Genomic DNA, 22242 nt, shown 5'->3' with positions numbered 1-22242 from the left:
ATTATCCCCCCTAGGTATATAATAGAGCCTAGATCAAGAATAAAACAACCCATCTAAGAAATACAATATTGTATTCCCTAGTGGAGTCGCCAATTCTTTTAGCGGGAGTAACCTCTGTTAGGTAAGGGTTGACAAACTCAACAAATAGAAGGCAGATTGTTAACAAGAATCACTCATTCAAGCAAGCAAACTAGTAAAAACTACTAAAGTTGGGTTTGCGAATCATACCCGGAGGCCCTACATTTGATGTTGATCCCGTAGGGTCTAAACCCTTTACTTCTTCCAACCTTTTTAGACCTGCGACACAAAACAGAGAAGCATATACATAGAAAGTAATTAAAGGAATGTGCATATTAAGCATATTATATCATCAAGTAGAGATATATAAAGCACAACTTATTAGACACGAGTTATTAAAAACATGAGATCACAACATTTCAGGAACAAGACAAAGCTCCTTTATTGATATCAATGAATAGGCATGAAAGAATACAACCTAATTTGACCACACCACCAACAAACCTTCCTTTGGATCTGTCCATCCCAAGCTTCAAATATCACCTCTGAATATGTGAAAAAGGATGTCATATAATGGAAGATGAAAATATCTGTAAGGAAAAAAGTGTTTCCTATGACTGAGAGTGCAAAAGGCACAGGGAAAATCAGACTATAGGTGGGCTTTTGGTAAAACCCATAAAACCATCCCAAGAAATAGGATTTTTTTTTCTTTTCATATTTTAAATTATGTACGTGGGTTTGGTATTATGGTACCCTCATGTACACACACTTTTATAATGGTAGAGTCACTTATGGAATTTTAAAAATTGTTTTTTAATAAATTACCAAGTCTGAATGGGAAAGGGCTACCCAAGGCCATATAAGAGAATCATAACTACAGGAGTGATGAATAATGCTATAACGCCCCCTCTTCCTCTCCCTCTCTCTGTCCCTCCCTATTCCTATCCCTATCTCTCTCTCCCTCTCCCCCCCCGCTCTCTCTCTCTCTCTCTCTCTCTCTCTCTTCCCATTCTCTCTCCATATCTATCTCTCTTCCTCCCTCCCTATAGTTTCTTCTCTCTTCTACCCTCTTCCCCCCTCCATCTATATCTTTATCTCCCCTTATCTCTCCTTCTCACTCGCAAAACATACACACTCTCTCCATATGTATCTATCTCTCTCTCCCTCCCTCTTCCTCTCCCTCTCTCTCTTGCCCTCCTCCCTCTTTCTCTTCCCCTTCTCTCTCTCTCTCTCTATTCCCTCTTGTCCTTTGTCCCTCATGGTCTCACCATCTCTCCCTTGTCACTCCCTCTCCCTCTCCACCTTTCTTTATCTATGTATTTCTTCCCCTTCCAACTCTATATCTCTCTCCCCCTCTCTCTCTCCCCTCTCTAAAGTCCTCTCTCTCCCTTTCTCTTCGACCTTCCTCTATCTCTCCCTAGCATCACACACACACACTCTCTCTCCACTCTCCAGCTCTATCATTATCTCCCTGTCTCTCTCTTTCCCTATCCCTAACCTCTCCTTTTCTCTCCCTTCCCTCATCTCCTCTCTCCCTCATTCCATATTCATCTCTCCCTTATCACTCTCTCTCTCTCTCTCCACCTTTATCTCTCAATGTCTTTGTTCTTCTCTCCCTCTCTTTCCCCCTTCCAGCTCTATCTCTCTCTCTCCTCTCTCTCAAGTCCCCTCTATCTCTCCCTTCCTCTCTCTCCTTTTCTCTCACAACTCCCTCAGTCTCTCCCCCCCATCACACACATACTCTCTCTCCACCCTCCAAATCTATCACTATCTCCATCCCTCTCCCATTCTCGCTCTCCCCCTCTCTTCCCCCTCCATATCTATGTCTCCCTATCTCTCTCTTCCCCTTCTTTCCTTATATCTATCCTCTCATTTTCTCTCCATTCCCTCGTCTCTGCTCTCCCTCATTCCATATTCATCTCTCCCATATCACTCCCTCTCTCTCCACATCTATCTCTCAATGTATTTGTTCTTCCCTCCATATCTTTCCCCCTCCAAATGAATCTCTCTCTCCCTCCCTTTCTCTTCATCTCTCCCCCCCGTCTTCCTTCCTCTCTCTTGTTGGCATTATGATGCATGTGTTGTACTTGATGGCAACCCTCTCATAGAAGAATATCTCACTTATGTATAACTGGGTGAATCTTCAAAAGAGATATCAGATGTGACTGATGGAGGACAGCTCAAAGGAATCAGATGATGAATCTTCAGAAGAGATATCAGATGTGACTGATGGAGGACAGCTCAAAGGAATCAGATGATAGTTCTAAGTGTGACAAGTTAGCTTTGCCATCAAGTCCAAAGGGGGAGATTGTTGGCATTATGAGATAAGTGTTGTCCTTGATGGCAAACCTCACTGATGACAAATCATAGTACAGAAGGTCAGCAACAAGGAATTGATGATCAGACTATAAGAAGAAGAGAAAGTTCATACACGCAGGTTCGTTAAGCCCAAGTCGCGTGTACACGCAGGTTGGCTTCAGCAAAAGCGCGTGTATGTGGAAAAGTACCTTTGGTCCATGGCGGTTATTCCTTGGAAGTTGTGCCTATGGTTTTGGACCTTGGCGTCTCGGCGGACGTGTTGATCCCTAGTTTTGAAGTTGATGGTATTGGATTTCTATGGTTTTGGCTCTTGGTATTGAACAAGGCCTAAGGCTATATAAAGGGAAGGAAATCATTAGGCAAGTGTATCTGAAATGTCTTGAATATCTGATGAAGCATTAGATCCAGTATGCAGGGTTATGGGTTGATGATGCATTGCTTGATCTGAGCTAAGGAGAGATCTCACCGGTTGATGGAGAACTAGATCTAAGGAGAGATCGGGATCAAATGGTTTGAAATGAACTATCTTTATGATGCTTATTCTAGATCTATATACTGACGCATGTATTATTCTATAAATGTTATGAGTATGACTGATGTCTGGTACAGCTGCAAGTTATGAGAAATTATTTTTAGATCTGTACGCGGGTTGTCTTTGGCAAAAGCGCGTATACACGCGGGTTTGATTCATCGAAGTAGCGTATACATTGTAAAGCTTGATATTTGAAGTTGCAGATGGATCTGATGGTTATTACAGAGTTCTGTGTCTACTCTGTGTTCTGGTGACTGTTGTTAACAGGGTTTCAGTGATTCAGAGTTTGATGATTGTTTTGAGCTTCAATGATAGTTATGGGTCCAGTATGAAAATTGGATGAAAAGTGGCCTTACAGATTATGTGTTGTGCTTCAGTGTATCCAGTCTGAAAATTGATGAAAGGTGGTACCTGAAGGAAAGAAGATTGTAGGTCAGCACCTACGTACTAGTATCTTGGCTAGTACAAGAGCAAAGGGGGTTGGAGCTCCCTTCCAAGGAAGTTTGGAGAACGAGAGAAGGTTGTAGCCTTCTGCAAGTTGTAGCCTGCGTACTGGTATAAGGCTGCACCAGTACAAAAGATTGTAAACTGAAGTTTCATATTAAAGAAAGATAGAGACAACTTGCAGTAGGTGGTTTTCACCCACATTGGGTTTCCACCTTACATCTTGGTGTTCATGTGTGTGGCTTTTGATCTGTTCTGTTATACTGCACCTGTTTACTGTTAATGTGGTGAATAATGTCCTGATGAACTTAACTGAAGAATAACCTAACTAAATTATGAGTTTTCTTCTTATACGCTGTTTTATTTAGTCACAGTAGCGTGTACACGCTGGTTCACCTAACTGAAGTAGCGTATATGTTTCTGAGCATTGAAAAAGTTTGATTGATCTGATAATACTGATTCACCCCCCCCTCTCAGTATTATTTCCAACAATTGGTATCAGAGCAGGTCCTTTGGTAGAAGCTTGATCGCTTGAAGGAGATCCGTGGAACAATGGGAAAGAAGCTTAAGAAGAAAGCTCATAAGAAGAAGAAGACATCTCAGAAGATCTATGACAGTGGGAGAGTCGATTGGGGATTAGGTATAAGAAATTCTTCAGATTCAGAATTAGATTCAGATTCAGAATCATTATCAGGTATGAATGTGTTATCCTCTGATGTTCCTGATATATTTCCTTGTGAAAGTGATGGAAGTGATAGTGAAACTACTGAACATGCTTTTATGGGTGAGCAAGAAAAGTATCAAATAGAGGCAGTATTTAGAAGGCTGGCAGACAAAGTTAAAGATCAACAAGATCTATTGAACAAAAGGGAATGTGCTTTCAAAGAAGAAGTTACCAAACTAAAGGCCCAACTAGAAGAAGGAAACAAGGTAAGAAAGCTACTCAAGGACAAGGAAGACCAATGTCAAAAATTGCAGCATGAAGTGACATCATTAAGAAAATAAGTCAACGAAAGAAGCACAACCATCAAGAAACTCAAAGATAGATCCAGCTACTATGAAAATCTTGAAGCTACGATCCTCTCACTAAAGGAAGATCTTGAAGAATCCAAGAAGCAGAATGAAGATCTACACCAAGCAATTGAAAAACAAGACAACGAAGTCATCAGCTTAAAATCACAGTTGGAATGTGCCTTCAGAGTTCGTCAAATTCAGCAGGATCTGTATGAAAAGCAAGGAAAGGAGATACTCAATCTAAGGCAACAAATGGAAGAAGGAAGAAAAGATGGAGAAGACATGAAGAAGCAATGTCTAGAAAAGGAGGAACAACTTCAAGTTGAGGTAAATATCTTGAAAGGTAAATTAGAAGAAAAGGATAAACTTTTGAGATTTCAAGATAGTACTAAAGCCTTGGATGATATTCTTAGTAGTCAAAGGTCTCCTGCAATCAAGACTGGTCTTGGTTTTCATGAATCTGTTGAAGGTGAATCTAGCTCACAAGGTGAGGCAAGGAACTCTAAAGAGAAAACTAAAATGATCAAAAGGGAGATGAAAGGTCAACCCCATCAACAATCAAGGAAAGAGACTCCTCAAAGAAAATCGTTTACTCCTCCTATGAATAATGTTGAATGTTATGTATGTCATAATCTTGGACATGTTGCAGCTAGATGTGGAAGAAGAAGGGTTCAAGACCATCATGTAGAAAGATCATCACATTCAAGGTACTTTAATGGATATTGCTTTGCTTGCAATATGTTTGGTCACAAAGCCGCTGATTGCTACAGGAGGAATATGAAATATGTAAGATGTTATGCATGTAACACGATTGGACATATAGCAAAGGAATGCAGGAACAAAGGATGGACATCACACCAAAAGGAGAAAACCTCATCACACTTGAAGATATGGAGGAAGAAGGAAGTACAGTCAGCACAATGTACTGAGACACAGCACAGCACAGACATATCAGACTCAGGGGGAGCTGAAAGTGTAAAACTTCAGTGTCCTGAATCTCATACGCAAGTTCCTTAAATGGAAGTCGCGTATATACGCGAGTTAGACACTGCAAAGTCGCGTATATGTCAGTCTGAGGAAAAGCAGTGGGAACAGGATCAGAAAAAGGATCTGATATGATTCAGTCTATTATTTGCTCTGTTGGTTACAGTCTGCTGAGGATGTGTGGAAATGTTTTGTTACTTGTATGATGTCTAGAAGTGTTTTGATCCTAACTTGAGGATGATGATGTTTTGATGCTTATGCATGATCAGATCTAACAGATGGCACTGGTTGAGGGGGAGCATATGACTTTAGTAATTCATTGTTGGCATTATGGTTAATAATCCTTGGTGATGATTCTTATATGGCTAAATGATATATCTTGCTATGATGTGGTTGTGAGTTGTCTATGATAAAATCTCATATGATTCTTGGGGTTACATAGTTGATGTTCAGATCAGATTTATGGATGATTCTTTGATGATGCATATATGGTGCTTACATGGTGATCTTCATAAGGACAAGAAGAAGTACAAAGCTTGAATATACATCTTCCTCACTTGATGATGGGTCACTCATATACTGTTGTTGTCATATGCATAAAAATCATACAGTTATGATGCAGGCACTCTTGTGGATAAGGATTGTTGCTATTGATGATATCAAGAAGTTTTGTCAAATGAGCTTGAGCTCAAGATACATAATGCTGATACATGGATGACTACTCAAAGTTGCTTTATTGGAGACATGGTGATGAGTTCTTATCTATATGATGATAGGTTTATACTTACATATGTTAATTGATGCAGATGTTCCCAAGTAATGATACTTGGATCATGTAGAGCTTGATGAAATGGCTATGGTGGTTTCAGACATGATACAATGTGAATGACTCTAAATTCTGTTCAAAGGGATGAATTGATGCAGACATACCTTGTTATAGGTTGATGACCTATTCTCTACAGGACATTTACAGGTTGCTGATATGGAAATTTGTGTACGCGTGTTGTTTAAAGGATATCCGCGTGCATACGCCGTTTTACAAGGGGATAGTCGCGTATATGGTGTACGCGTGTTGCGTAAGGGATATCTGCGTATATACGCTTGTTTATGTGTATACAGACGCGTATATGGAGATTTGAAGGAAATCAGCAGGGACAGATGTTGGTTGCAGAAAGTCTGATATAGGTCTGACAGAGATCATCTGGCACAGGTTCAGGGGGAGCAGATAATCTTCCAATGATGCATTGTTGGCATTATCTTAAAGCTTTTGGTTCTAGTTCACATTTGGTGTTGATTTCAGGAGGAACAAAGGCGAAAGGAGAACAGAAGGATCTCTTGGTTGCTGATCTGAATGGTGATTATCAGATGCTGCTGGTGACTTTCATAAGTCTTGGTCTAGTTATTTCGTCTCTATGTCATATATCTCTTTTGTGGTATCCCTTTCATGGTGTCAAGGTCATGTAACGGCCTATTTTGGTTTCCCCACTATGCCTGGGATGATTGATGCAATGTGATTGGTTGTCATATGTAAAATTTTGATGTATTCCCACTTGGTTGGGTGGATGAGTCAATTTTTGTATATCCTCACTTAGTTGAGAGATGGATGTATGTATGAGTCCTAAGTGATAGGAAGGTCCTTTATGATGTATAGAGTCATGTTCTTCTTGAAGAACATCTTTTGCAGATCTTGCCTACAGTCAGGAAGAGCATGTACAACACACTTCAGCGGTACAGAGATTCAGCATGTACTCAGGGGGAGCATGAACAGATTGGTACACCTTGGCATATACAAATGGGGAGACTATTCAGAGATTTTAGCAGGTACTCAGGGGGAGTATGGACAGTGGAATGATTCAGCAGAGGAAGAGAATATCTTGGTCCACCCTTTGCCCTTGATGTCAAAGGGGGAGAGTGATTTGGTGTTGTTGCCATCAAGTCCAAAGGGGGAGATTGTTGGCATTATGATGCATGTGTTGTACTTGATGGCAACCCTCTCATAGAAGAATATCTCACTTATGTATAACTGGGTGAATCTTCAAAAGAGATATCAGATGTGACTGATGGAGGACAGCTCAAAGGAATCAGATGATGAATCTTCAGAAGAGATATCAGATGTGACTGATGGAGGACAGCTCAAAGGAATCAGATGATAGTTCTAAGTGTGACAAGTTAGCTTTGCCATCAAGTCCAAAGGGGGAGATTGTTGGCATTATGAGATAAGTGTTGTCCTTGATGGCAAACCTCACTGATGACAAATCATAGTACAGAAGGTCAGCAACAAGGAATTGATGATCAGACTATAAGAAGAAGAGAAAGTTCATACACGCAGGTTCGTTAAGCCCAAGTCGCGTGTACACGCAGGTTGGCTTCAGCAAAAGCGCGTGTATGTGGAAAAGTACCTTTGGTCCATGGCGGTTATTCCTTGGAAGTTGTGCCTATGGTTTTGGACCTTGGCGTCTCGGCGGACGTGTTGATCCCTAGTTTTGAAGTTGATGGTATTGGATTTCTATGGTTTTGGCTCTTGGTATTGAACAAGGCCTAAGGCTATATAAAGGGAAGGAAATCATTAGGCAAGTGTATCTGAAATGTCTTGAATATCTGATGAAGCATTAGATCCAGTATGCAGGGTTATGGGTTGATGATGCATTGCTTGATCTGAGCTAAGGAGAGATCTCACCGGTTGATGGAGAACTAGATCTAAGGAGAGATCGGGATCAAATGGTTTGAAATGAACTATCTTTATGATGCTTATTCTAGATCTATATACTGACGCATGTATTATTCTATAAATGTTATGAGTATGACTGATGTCTGGTACAGCTGCAAGTTATGAGAAATTATTTTTAGATCTGTACGCGGGTTGTCTTTGGCAAAAGCGCGTATACACGCAGGTTTGATTCATCGAAGTAGCGTATACATTGTAAAGCTTGATATTTGAAGTTGCAGATGGATCTGATGGTTATTACAGAGTTCTGTGTCTACTCTGTGTTCTGGTGACTGTTGTTAACAGGGTTTCAGTGATTCAGAGTTTGATGATTGTTTTGAGCTTCAATGATAGTTATGGGTCCAGTATGAAAATTGGATGAAAAGTGGCCTTACAGATTATGTGTTGTGCTTCAGTGTATCCAGTCTGAAAATTGATGAAAGGTGGTACCTGAAGGAAAGAAGATTGTAGGTCAGCACCTACGTACTAGTATCTTGGCTAGTACAAGAGCAAAGGGGGTTGGAGCTCCCTTCCAAGGAAGTTTGGAGAACGAGAGAAGGTTGTAGCCTTCTGCAGGTTGTAGCCTGCGTACTGGTATAAGGCTGCACCAGTACAAAAGATTGTAAACTGAAGTTTCATATTAAAGAAAGATAGAGACAACTTGCAGCAGGTGGTTTTCACCCACATTGGGTTTCCACCTTACATCTTGGTGTTCATGTGTGTGGCTTTTGATCTGTTCTGTTATACTGCACCTGTTTACTGTTAATGTGGTGAATAATGTCCTGATGAACTTAACTGAAGAATAACCTAACTAAATTATGAGTTTTCTTCTTATACGTTGTTTTATTTAGTCACAGTAGCGTGTACACGCTGGTTCACCTAACTGAAGTAGCGTATATGTTTCTGAGCATTGAAAAAGTTTGATTGATCTGATAATACTGATTCACCCCCCCCTCTCAGTATTATTTCCAACATCTCTCCCTATCTCTCCCACCTCTATGTCTCTCTCCCCCACTCTATTCCCCCTCCATCTCACTCTCTCTCTTAAATATGATCCCATTGTATTGTATTTAAGAAAGCATATAAATTAAAAAATATATAATTGGTTGTAAAATATTAAACCTATATTTTGGATCAATCATGTCAAAGAAAATGCAATAATTAAAAAATTTAAGAAATCACCCACTACGTTTCCTCTATCATTGTTATTTACTTTGTTTTCTATCTTTGCTTAGATCCTTAGTTAAAATGAATCTATCCTCGATTCATTGTTAGTCACTTTGTTTTCTCTCTTTGCTTAGATCCTTGGTTAAAATGCATCTATCCTCGATTTAATCTCTATGAAAATATTTTTAGTATTCATGAGGAGGGAGTGTTTAGATATACCTCAAAAGTAATTATAACCTTTTTGCTTTTAGATTTAACTAAAAATATTATAAAATAAAATTAAAATAAAGTGTTTGTAGAATATATCTATTTTTTAAATAAGTTGTGGTTTTTGGGCATGTGGTATTGATAAGCCATGGTATTGGCCCATGGTATTGATAAACCATGGTATTAGCCCATGGTATTGATAAACCATGGTATTAGCCCATGGTATTATGATTTTCTTCCCTCCTCTCCCTCTCTATATCTTTCTCTTTTGGGTATTGGCCCATGGTATTGTAAAAAAGCGCATTTAGAAGTTAATAATATCATGGTAAATATTCATGATTAAAAATCTTGTTACATTGTAAATATTAAATTTTAATTCGCTTATTAATTAAATTTAAAGATGGTTACACAATCATTATTTTAATTTATATGGTAAAATGGATGTTAATTTATAAGTACTATTTATACGTTATATATTTTAATGTGATATGTAGATTATACTTTCTTTTATCTTCTTTTTTTTTCATAATTTTATTAATAAAAAACAAAGTTACAATATAAAAAAATGGAATTTAAAAAATATCTTAGCTTACACATCTAACACACACATGTAATGCTCAACCATCCACCCTAAACTGGGTTAGCATCTAACACACACATGTAATGCTCAACCATCCACCCTAAACTGGGTTGTAGAGCGCCTCTTTGTGCAATAAAAATAAAACAAAATAGAAAACATAAAATTTATAATTATAATTATAATTATAATTAATAAAATATTTATAAAATATTCAAACTATGAAATAAGATATGGTTTTTGGGCATGTGATATTGGTAACCCATGATATTATAATAAATTTTATTTACAAAATAACAATCTCTATAATAAAAAAGTTGTTGTATCTCCACAAGTTAGATCCATCTTAACTCCTGATTTTTAGTTAATTTTGTTTCACTTTTCATGATATAGATCATAGAAACCTAAATTCAATTAATAATTATAATTATTATTTTTTAAGTTTTTTTTTTAATATTATTATAAAATAATATACAATATCTTCTAAATGTCTCTCAAAACAATAATTAAATATATTTTTATATTTATTTTAAATATATATTTAATTTAATATTAATTCGTTTTATAATTTATAATCATTTAAAATAAATTTATATTTTAATTATTTTTATAACTTAATTAACTTTAAATATTATAAAGTAAATGTTTCCATATAACTTGGCCATTTAAATTATATGATTAGAATAATATTATCCTTTATAATCCGAAAACAAAACTCAGCTTCCATTTTTCATAATTACCAAATTCAATTTGGTAATAATTTTCATCTCCTTTTATTATAGTTACTAAATTCAATCCAATTGAGCCTCACTGAAGTTTTGTGGCCAATTCAGTTTTCCCTCATTTTCATTAGGTATTGTTTTAATGTTACGATTCATTTAATGTTATCCTCTCAATCTAAATTTTTCTATTAATCCTCGAGTTAATCCAAATTAGTTGGTAGAATTTGGAATATCATTATTCTAATAGTAACTATTCTCTTACCTCTTTGATAGAGTTAGTTCTCCCTCCCTCAAGTTAAAAGTTTATGGGATATTTGGCTTAGGTATTGTTATATGTTAACCATAGCTTAAAAAATATGTAACTTTATTTTTCTTAATTGGGATATAATGGGATATAATTGGTAATTGAGGAATGAATGAAAATACTATGAATATATAAAGACCTTGGCTTAGGTATTGCTAGATATTCACCATAGCTTAAATTTTTTTTGTAACTTTACTCTTCCTAATTGGGTAACTAACGAATGAATTAAAATAATATAAATATAGAAAGATCATATTTGGCTTTGTCTGAATCTGGAATGGAAATAAGCTCATGAGCTTAGGGATTTCGTGAGGTTAATCCCATAATGAGTAAAATCAATCCGAGAAATCATTTTATTCTTTAATTCAAAATTTTGTATGTCTTTCTTATAATATCACATTCCTACGAGTGACACATCATGAGTTTGGATTTTGTGAGAATCCAAGAGAAATCATAAGTGTTGGCCATGATGGATACAAATCTAATAGAGGTTATTAACCCTGTTCAAAATATCACTCTATTTATGTTAGTCTCACCTATTATATAAACGAGATTCTACAAACCAACATTCATTTCTTCAGCCGATAAAAAAAATACAAATTTTCAAACATACAAAATCATACAAATAGTCAACAATAATTTAATAAATCGATACAAAATTGAGGAATGACAACCATAGAGCATCTTTACTATAGTCTTGTCTCCTTTCACATGCTCTAGGCCTCAACTTTTATCTATCTTGAAAAATAACTTACAAAATACAATTAAACTCAACAATTTTTTGAAACCAATGAATACAATTATCCATAAAAATCCAAAACTTACCCACCTAATTCCTTGTAGAGAGGAAAATATTTGTCAATCTCGCAAGGAAGTAATTACACAGTTGCAAGGAAGGAAAAAAAAACTAGAAGGTGATTAAATATACAAAATTCTAATTAAAAGATGACATTGCAATACATATCAATATAGAGAGATACTGGCCTCAATAATGAATCTTAATGAAATTAGTGACAACTTCTTGACATATTTGTAGGTAGAGCCAATAGAGCCCTACTTAATCTAGCCATGTCGATACTCATCTCGCCAATCCTTTTAAAAGAAAGTTGAGTGTGTAAGAGTAGGCGAATCGGGGGGTTGCAACTTTGGGGTCTAGATTTCGTCGTTAGTGGAATAGGAAACCACTACAATATGTCAGATATCACCACTCCTTCATCAGGTACCCCCCACCACCTCCATTTCATTTGATGTTTGAAATTTCTCATTCAACTTCTCGAGTTTGAAACCATGCTGCGAAAATGAGTTTGAAATCCTGTTGCGAAAATCGCATTCAGTGGTTGTACGTGGACAGACTGCATTAACTATGACTTGCATTTGAATTAGTTATGAACTGCATTTAGTACAAGGAGTTAAGTCATCAGAGTGGTATAGCTATCAGAGAGAGACACTGTTGGAAAATGAATGGTCCTATATGAACATACATATTCATGGGCCATGCACAAAGCCAATTGGCTTAGCTTAGTTCATGGCCCTTAAGAATTTCCATCAAGGAAACACCTATATAGAGTGTAGAGAGTACTAACCAGCATAATTTTCCACAATGCGTTAGAATAGATCTCAACCATTGGCACATATAAACACTAAGATATAATGTTCACACCATTGATGTGGGCTAATTCCTACTATGTAAATAAAAAATAAAACACAACATTGAATTCATCAAAGCCCTAACACTAAGTGTAAAGGGAATCGTCATATGTGTCAAGGTGTAATGCCCCTCAGAGAATATAAGGTGTCGAAAAAACATTCAATACTACCAACTGGAGGATGCTTAGACATGTTTGATCCAAAATATGCCAACCAAGCATTCCAATTTTCCCATCATGGTCAAGAATTCGAAGTGCAAGCTTTCAAAGTTTCAAAGAAAATGTCAAGCTTCCTGTATTGACTTCACAATTGTTTCCACCAAAGAAAAAGCTTTGTTTTGGTTTTTGTAGCATTATGCAACCATAGTTCTCATTACTTGTGAGGATTTTGGCTAGTAAAAGATGATCCTAAAGACATAGAATTTATATATGCATTAAATATTGTTGGGCGCGACATCCCCTAAGGGAAGTTTTGGGGCTTAGAGCCCAGATTTTGGTCAATTTTGTAAGTCTGATGTAAAGACTCCGCATTTTGTGAGTTCAGAGCGTGTAATCTGTTAAAGAGTCATAGGGTTGTCTGCCCTTAATTTTGTTACTTTAATGTCAACTGTATAGATCTACCCATGGTCCACGGACCATGGGATTGTATAAATAGAGCAAGGCTCTAAGTAATTTGATAGCATAATGAAAATGAAGAACTCATGATGTGTGCGAGATAGATTTGAAGTGAAAAGTCTAGTTTTGGGTCATAGAGTAGGAGAAGGATCTGTAGCCGAGTGTGCAGAGGCCTAGTAGTCCGTAGCTGAGTGCGCGGACCCCTATAGTTGAGTGCGCAGGGCGAGTCGAGTCTGTAACAGTTGGAAGTATTAATAAAGAGAATTTTTCTATCATTTATGTGTATTTATTTCCTGTTTTATGCATCTGTTATCTTGGGTATGAAATTCACTTCTAATACTTATATGATGCACAAATGTGTATAATTGTATTGATTAAGAGAATGCAAGATAGAATATATATTTATGCGAAGTTAACTAACATTTGTTAAGAAGATAAGTAAGATATGTAGTGTAGTTCACTGCCATAGCAGTGCGAAAACATCTCAGCCCTTGGTTAGGGCTATGTGAAAGATGATTGTAACAAAGCGTGAAGGTACTGAAGGTTGGAAGAATGTGCGAAGTGACCTACGCCGAGACAGGCATAGTTGGACTAAATCGACATGACAAACATCTCAAGGGTGCGGAAACTTGATTCCAACAACCCCCTCTACTGCTTCGGTGAGAATTCAGTCTGTGCTCTACGGGATGATGCTGAAAGGGCTGGTAGTGTAGGGATTTGTTTGGCTGAATAACTCCGAACTTGGGTCAGGCCCCCATAAGCCAACAAATGGTTCTATTGCCGGGATTGGAATATGCATAGAGATGTATGAGGTCGTATCATTGGAATCCAACTAAGAAAGAAATTGAAGGTTGGTTGGATAGAAGAATTCACGAGTTCATGGCGCAGGAGAATAGAAACCTGCAACTGTCAAAAGAAGATTGGTTAGACAACTACCTATATACGAAGATCCATGAAATCTTCTTCGCGTCCTTCCTATTGAGCTATACAAGTGGATTGCGAATCTAGTAGATAGCTAAGGAAGGTGGAAAATTTATGGTCCTATTGTGTGGACCCTAGAGTTAGTGCGAAGGTTGGAAGCATCGGAGGATAAGATCACGCACACTGTTGATCATTAGCTCGATCGTACTATAGGAGGATCTGTTATTGAGTTCGCGCTTGATACCTCAGTCAGCTACAGTGAGGCATAATGATGCTTTCTCAAAGGACTGTGGGGTAAGTACGTAAAGTATTTGAATACTTGGATTAAAATGCTATTGTGTGAAAAGAGGGTTATACAGTTACATTGATGTTTGGGGCTACATGAAGTGGAAATGTTTACAGGAATGAGGGAAATAAGTGTCTAGAAAATAGCCCCTTGATTTCACTTCCACGAGGAGACGAGGAAGAGCTCACGAAGGTATCTTCGTGAAGTGCCATTCATCTGATAAGGAAAAGAATTCTGTGAATACCACCTCCACACACAACACCACCGACTTCACCGCCATCACCTCCATCTTCACCCGTACCAACTCCACCACCACTGCGATTTAATATGGCAAGCATAGTGAAGTTTCTTGTATTCAAAGGTTTGGGAAATGAGGATCCAAACCAATTCTGGTTCATTGTAAGGGCTATATGGGAAGCGAAAGGTCTTACAGATGACCATTTAAAGAAGGCGACGCTGGTTAGCACCCTGCAAGATCACACGCTGACCTGGTATATTAAGTACTCCAATGATAACCGGAATGCGAAAGTTGCGGATATCCAAGAAGCACTAAATAGAGAATTTAGCAGGCCTAAATATGAAGCACAATCAATCATTAGATTTAAAGAGATTACGATGCTACTAGGTGAGACTCCTTGGGAGCTGGATCAGAGGCTGAAATGTACGATTCACAAAGCCAATATGAATCTGAAGGATGGACAACATCGCAAGTGGTTTGTAGCTTCGCTACTACCACATTTAAGGAGTGCGCTATCGCCGCAGAAGATAACGACTCAGGAAGAGACCTTAGAGATTGTTATGAGGCTACATGAGACCTTGATGCAGGATTCTAACCTAGGAGTTTAGTAGATCCATGTGCAGCTAAAGAATTTGTGCCTTGAGATGCAAAGTATGAAACAGGATACGACGGTTCGACCAGAAGTGTGCGAAGAACTCTGGTGTGTGAAATGCAAGAGTCAAGGTCATGAAAAAGACCACTGCTCGATTTTTACAAATTACCTCGCAGGAGGAAGACCAATGCCTTTGAGGCTGAAAGCTCAATAAGGACCTAGCATGGCGCCTACTTTGTGGTGCGCGATCTGTCAAATAACTAGAAAACATGCCACGGACAATTGTCACTTGTTACAGAAGTATACAAAAAATTTCCAACAGTTGTTCTGCAACATTTGTAGGTCAATGGGACATGATGAGTGCACTTGCAAAAGCTATGAGTTGATAATGGATAGAACTCCCACCTACCGATTTTAGGTTGAAATGCGGCCCCTTGACCAGAATATAGGAATGGTGCGAATAGGATTTCAGGGTTGTGCATGAGGCCGAGGACGAGGAGGACCTGGAAGAGGTCATGGATAGTTGATTTGCTATAATTGCGGAGGGCCATGAAATTATGCCCGCGATTGCACGAATCCAATGCGCCCATCATGTTTGTATTACACACTGTTTGATCATGAGACGGAAGATTGTCCTACACTAATAGCTAGGATACGTGACAAAGGAGTGCTACTGCATCCCTTGACTCAGAACCTATAGATGATGAGGTCTGAGCCACGCGAGGAAGATCTAAATGTGAACATTATGCTCCGAAGTGGAATCGTGATGGGAGATGAGAAAGGAAAATAGCCAGAAGATAGTACTTGGGTTTGCAAAGCTTCAACGAAAGAAGCGGATTTTGATTTGGAGCACACTCAAAAAAACTTCATTGAAGCTAAGAAGAGCTTTGCTAATGCCTCCACTTTAGGAAGCAAAGATAAACCAGAGCTAGAAATGGACCCATCTATGCTCACAACATTACTGGAAACCTGTATGAAGTTACTTCACGGTAGTAAGGCTATGAAAGAGTTACAGGAAATCATCAACATATGTTCTGGGACCGCACCAAGAGAACCGCACATAGCCTGGAAGATTGAAAAGCATAAGACAAGGATGGGACGAGAAATGAGGCTAACCATGTAGATTTGAGAATATGAGATGGATCAAGTCATCTTGGATTTGGGATCGGATGTGAATGTTCTGCCAAAACAGACATGGGAGTGAATGGGAAGACCTGCGCTGCAGTGGTCTCTAATTTAGCTAAGGATGGAAAACCAGTAGAAAATAATACCCATGGAGTGATTGCAGGGAATAACTATGGATATTGAGGGAGCGAGGGCGCTGGCAGATTTCAAAGTGATAGAAATTGTTGATGACAACAATCCTTACGCTGCGCTACTAGGAATTGACAGGGCCATTGACATGAATGGGGTAATTAATCTGAAAAAGAAAAAAAAGATCTTTGAAAAGAAGTCACTACGCATAACTATACCCTTGGACCCTATTGAAGGATCGTACTATACGGAGCCGGTCTGCAACTATGAAAGTGATGATGATCTGGACTACATCTACAAGATAACAGCGTGAGACCAAGACTGGGTGAATCCCACTGCGAAGGAGCAGATTACATGGGAGCGTGAGAGTTCTTGCATGTTAGCTTATGGGGGCCTGACCCAGGTTCAGAGATAATTTAGCCAAAGAAACCCCGATACTACTGGCCCTTTTGGAAACAACCCGTGGAGCGTGGAATAAGGTCTCACCTGAAGTAGTATGGGAGGGTGCTAGAACCAGGCTTCTGCACCCTAAAGATGTCTGATGATTTTCAGTGGTTCGTAGATTTACCTTGCGTGCACGTCGCTACGCGCATCTATCAATACCTCGCAGCCTGCGACGCTGCCTTCGCGCAACCATGCTCGAGGCTCGATTTGTGTTATTACCCAATTCCTTATTATTAACCTGATATTAGTCGATCAATCAGCTTATCAGTATGTGTCTAGTTATATTTAACATTGTTCAAAATTCATATACGTGTGCGCGATAAAGAAAACAATATAATTAAATAGGAAATAACACAATAATAGATATACAAGATTTGGAATCAAAATTCTCTTTATTATTCTTCTTCCTTGGTTACAGACTCGACTCCACCATGCACACTCAGCTGCAGGGGTCCGCGCACTCAGCTGCAGACTCTACTAGGCCTCTGCGCACTCAGCTGCAGAGCCTCTTCCTACTACTATGACCCAAAGCACTTAGACCTTTACTCTATGCTTGCTATCTTCTAGACTCCATTCGTTCCTCTATGTATCTCTTCTTCTCTTTTACAACTTAGAGCCTTGCTCTATTTATACAATCCCATTGTCCGTGGACCATGGGTAGGCCAACATTACATTACAAAACTTAGGGTGGACAACCTTATGACTCAACATACATTTTGCGCTCGACTCCCGCAATTCGCAGAGTCTTACAACATTATTTGACAAAAACTTGGGATTTGAGCCCCAAAACATGCTATGGGGGGATTCCATGCCCAACAAGCCCCTAACACAAACATCGCAACTCGTCCTCGGGTCACTCCGTCAGAGCAACGATCTTGGCACGGACTCCTTCCAGCTGGTCCTGTGCTACTCAGAGGTCCGCAATGCACTGTTCTGTGGTTTGCTGAGCTTGCTTCATTTTATAAAAGGTTCTAATGATAAGGGCTTCTGATTCCAACTAGCACATGGTTGTGAGAGATATAAGGAACCCATACCATAGAGAAGATTTAGCACTTAAGTGTTATGATCCATATCAAGATGTGAATATTAGAATTCCTGTGTAATTTCTTTTTGAAAAAGTTTCAATGAGAGGGGCTTCCAATATGTTGTTAACACATGGTTATGAGGAATCAGACAACCAAAGAGGTAGAGTGGGTTGAGCACCTAAGTGCTATAGAGAATATCAAAGGAAAGAGGCATAAAAACTATATTTTTTGTTCAAAATTGAAGAACCTCTAATGAGAGGATCTCCAAAGGGAAAAGGCACTTGGTTGCAAGAATTAAAAGGAAATAAGGGAAGAGCATGATTACAAAGGGAAATATGCCCACGATAGGAGACCGAAGGCTTTAGCAACCAAGTGGCAAGTCCCTGATCATGACACTCGATTCTATGGTGGAGATGTGATAAGAGGGCTAATAGAAAAGGGGCTAAGAGCATCAGAAGGTTAAAATTTCATAACGTTATTTTAAATACAGTTACGATAGATGAAGGCTATGATACCGCAACCCCTAAGCACTAAATCAATGTTCACAGGAAGTGGTACTATGGTCTATAAATGATAAAGGGGCTAAGATAAAAGGGGTTGAAGGAATCCGAATGTTGCAATTTCATAACATTATTTTAATAAGATTTATGAGACATTAAGGCCTGATACTACATCACAAAGGTAATACAGAATGAATGCATCAACAACTATCAATTTCATTTAGTCACAAGTTAGTGTAGAGCATTCCCAATGCCATCTCACAAAATCACGACTAGCTCGAAAAGCGAATAATCCAAGCGATTAGAGGAAGAAAGCGATAGGAGAAGTGGTAGGAAACCATGGGAGGAATATCACAATAAAGGTGTGGCTAGATCATCATCCCACCACTAATCCATATACTAGAGCCTGAGTCCACCTAAATAAATTAGAGGAATTAGCATGGGGATAATTTTCTATGTCGATCATCAAACCTTCTATTTCTCATATTTTGTTAATTTTTTATTTTTTAAGAAAAGAACCAGATCTGTTATGTAATCATTAGGATAGCTAGAACATCAACATGCTTAGACAGTTGGTAGTTCATACAACTATAGCACTTTGAAGATATTTTGTAACTACTGTTTGGACTCTCTCCCTATAAAGAGGGAGGAAAAAAGAATTAGAAGAGTTCTAGATTTTCTAGTTTTAAAGGTTTTGGATTTTTTGGTTCCAGAGGTTCTCGATTTTCCTCTTCTAGGGGTTCTATTTTCTTGTCCCTGTGGATGTAATTATTTTGCATATTTTGCAAGTTTGGGCCATGTGACATATATTTCATTCTCAAATATCAATGAAGAATTTCTGGTGATTCCAAGCATTTGGGATAAGTAGTATGTGTGATTTCTTTGTACTTCACTTCATGTGTGTTTTCTTTCTTTAGAAATTATGTAATTGTAGTTGCCCGATTCACTCTTAAATCCTAAATTTACTTATGTTATGTTGTAGCAGACGGTTCCTTTGAAATTACATATTTACCTATGATATGTGATAGAAAAAAGTACCTGTGAAATCACAGATTTACTAATGTTATGTGATAGCAGATGGTACCCGTGACATTGTAGATTTACCTATGTTTTTTGATTGCAGATAGTACATGTGAGACATTGTGTTAAAAGCCTTAAAATGTGCTCCATAATTTCTGCACTTCATTCCTTTTATCCTTTCATGATTCTATTCAGATTTATTCCATATGATTATGTGTTTATCCAGCCCTCTTCACTAAGTTCCTTCCTTATTTTTCTCCTTACCATCTTACTGCAACGAAAGAAATTTAAACTGCATTCTCTGTGTGTCGACCAACAAACCTTAAACATTTATTCTTGGGAATAATAACTTGTTCATGTGTATATTGAATCTACCTCTAAGAAAGGAATTAAACCAACATCTAAATCATTTTACATTAATATATTGAGCTACATTGAATTATCTTCAATAGAGACTAAGATGTCCTAGGCACTGACCTCTCCTTAACCCAAGGATTGTCTCTAGGAGCTACAACATCTTCTGGTGTCACTGCTGAGGAAAGGATCAGACTATTTTTCCCTGGGTACAACATTAACACATTCCTTTTGTCAGGTGAGCAAAAGAAGTGTGGGTTAAATATCTCTCACCTTGGCGACTCCATTGTTTAAATATTTGTTTTACCAGCCTAGCTTTAAAAAGACCTCATACTTGCTCTGGGACTTCTTGACAGAAAAATCCATCTAAATTTGACCCTGAGATTTCTCACCTGAAGGGGTTTTCAAAATGGATCTTCCTTCATTCTTGGCCAACACATTTTCCCCATTATATTTTCTTCCATCGTTGGTTACCCCCATCATGTTCCTCCATTTCAAGAATGGTCTTCCTGTTGGCCTATATTCAATGGAAACAAAGATGGAAGCCCGAACCAACACCTTAAGGACTTCAATAAATGCACAGATCAATAGGGTATTTTTCATGAATATATGAAAATGGAATTGTTCATGTATTATTTGTATCAGATGCTAGGGTTTGGTACATAACACTACCTCATGGTAGCATATCTTCTTTAAAGAGATTTCACATATAATTTAGTTCTTTTTACAAAAGATTATATCCACCAACTTCTATGTTTGAAGATTGATGTAAATATTTTAATGTTGAGAATTTTTCCAAGAATAATCATGTTGTTGAAGATATTTGTGGAGCTCAACTCTAAGAAAACATATACCTGCGTCAAGAAGCGTTTCCCAACAATCAAGAAAAGGAATAAGGAGACATTATAAATCTACAAACAAGCCCTTGGAGATATTATTCTCCTAATTTTGATGGTTCTCCTTTATATGATTTGTATGCCTTAGATGGGGAGTTGGGTTTTGCAGAACCACAATAGTCCCAGTCATGGGAAACTGCTCAAAAACAGGAAGTTAACAATGCGGTTGAAAAAGAGGCTCAAAAAGAGGAAGTTAACCATCAAATACTAGTGTCAAATGGTCCTATTTTTAATCCTTGGTGCAGATAAGGACAAGTGCATTTTTGGTTGACTAAAGGGAAAGACAAAAAGGAGAGCATAAAATCAGAGGCAAAAATCAAAGGGAGGACAAAAATTTTTGGAGTCTAAAAGGGAAAGCTGAAAATCAGAGGCTGGAATTAATAGAGAGAACCAAAATTCAGAGGTTGAAGCCAAAAGGGAGAGCTAAAGTTTTGGACATCAAGGTCTAGAAGGGAGCTGAAAAAAGAGAGCCGAAATATTGGGAGTCAATTTTTGAATGATGGATATCAGAGATAGACTCATATTATTGGGGGTCGATATCAGAAATACTGATAGAAAGGCATATCGGGACTTCGGGATTTCAGAGGTTGGAACATAAGAGACCTCAACGAACTATTTAAAAGTAGACTTGAAATGGAATATCAGAGGAGGCATTCAAAATGATGGATTTCGAAGATGACTAGGAATATTGAAACCCTATATCAAAAGGTTGGACCTCAGAGAAAAGTGATATCGAAACCTCAAAGTTTCATAACTCCTTAAAAATTGAAATTCTTTGAAAACTGCTGAGGTTCCTGAGAAGGGGAAATACAAAGGAAAACATCACAAAACTAAGGACCCTATGGACCCTTTCTCTTTAGGGACCTTAGGGACAGTAGGACAGGACACATGCCAGCTAGTGATTGGCTCTAAGAAGAAATCATTTTTGATGATGTCAGTATGACGTGGTCGTACAATAGACACATGGTAGTCAGTTTCAACATTTTCGAGGGCCTAATGGGGAAACTATAGGTGACACATGTCACCACTGAGGAGGCACCATGTGGAGATGATGGCCTTAGCGTGATGCCATCTCAGAGGATAGCATTTCAGAGGAAAGATATTTCATAACCCCTATTGAAATTGTTTTATAAAAATTTCTGATACGATGGAGGGGCTCCGATGTTAAGTGGAATTTGGTCATGAGGATTTAGAGGACCAAGGGCATAGAGAGGGCGAAGAACCTAGGTTCTATGGAGATTATGAGAGGTTTGAGTTTTCAGAACCCCTTTGAAATTTAATTTTAGAAAAGGCCTTGATGAGAAGGGCTTCTGATGTAGACTAGCACATGGTCCTGAGAGATCCAAAGAACCTAGAGAGGAGTGAAGATATAACACCTAAGTGATATGAACCATATATGGATGTGAATATTGAAACTCTAGTGTAATTTCCTTTTGAAAAATTTTCGATGAGAGGGGCT

This window comes from Pinus tabuliformis, chromosome X (genome assembly GCF_031772625.1).
Source record: "Pinus tabuliformis cultivar Carrire ecotype Pingquan chromosome X, CPIR1, whole genome shotgun sequence".
Taxonomy (NCBI): Eukaryota; Viridiplantae; Streptophyta; class Pinopsida; order Pinales; family Pinaceae; genus Pinus; species Pinus tabuliformis.
Note: the sequence above shows the minus strand (reverse complement) of the source record.